This window comes from Stigmatopora nigra, chromosome 20 (assembly GCF_051989575.1).
Source record: "Stigmatopora nigra isolate UIUO_SnigA chromosome 20, RoL_Snig_1.1, whole genome shotgun sequence".
NCBI lineage: Eukaryota > Metazoa > Chordata > Actinopteri > Syngnathiformes > Syngnathidae > Stigmatopora > Stigmatopora nigra.
Genome location: NC_135527.1, coordinates 2,707,616 through 2,708,530, shown reverse-complemented (window position 1 = coordinate 2,708,530; position 915 = coordinate 2,707,616).

The window sequence follows — 915 nt, the reverse complement described above, 5'->3', positions numbered from 1 at the left end:
AAAGATGAGTTCGGACACACATTGCAAGTAGCCTTCAGTTATTTTTATTTACAATAAAGTCAATAAAACGGCTACGGGATAACATAGGGGAAGCACGAGATATTAAAGTGGCACCCTCAAATAAACACGGTAAAAAAAACCTCCCAGACAGGTGTTCAAATGAACACCCACAAAATACAGGAAATAAGACCGAAGGATGCCACTGTTAAACTGATGTAATATAATCTAGACAGGGGAATAACTGTGTCTAAATGCACAAACTATATGTATACCCATGGGTGTCTAAACTTATCTCAAGTCCCCCTATGCAACCCAAAATCATTAACAACACATACAAAATATAACAGGGAGTAACATACTCACAAGCCTGCAACTCAGCAAGGCATCAAGGACAAGGGCAAAGGCCAGGGCAAGGGCAAGGGCAAGGGGTGAACTGACAACTGAAAAGGCTTTAAATAAGGGCAGGAGGGATGATTGGGGAATTAATTACAGCTGTGTTGGCCTGGGCAGGGCTCTGTCACAGGGGTGGAGCCACAGTGGCAGATACCGGTAAAGAAAAGAAAGCACACACCTCCTACATAGTGTTTGTCCAGGCTGCCAGCCGTAACAATGTTCTTTTGTGTGATTTTAAGGTTTTTGGCAACTGAATTTTTGACAACAGACTGAGCAGGAAAATGGTCTTTCACCTGAGTGGGTTTTTGTGGATTTCGGATATTGTAAAAACATAGCAAATCATACGACATGTCAAAAAGCTGTCACAAGCGTACTACCCGTGTGCATCTTTTCAAATTAAAACTTTCTTTAAACGTTACAAGCTTATTCCCTACAATGTTTGCAGTTGTTTAAATATATAGACATCATCTCTAAACTTTTTAGGTGGTCTAATACGATTAAAGTCAGAAACTGTATTGTAAT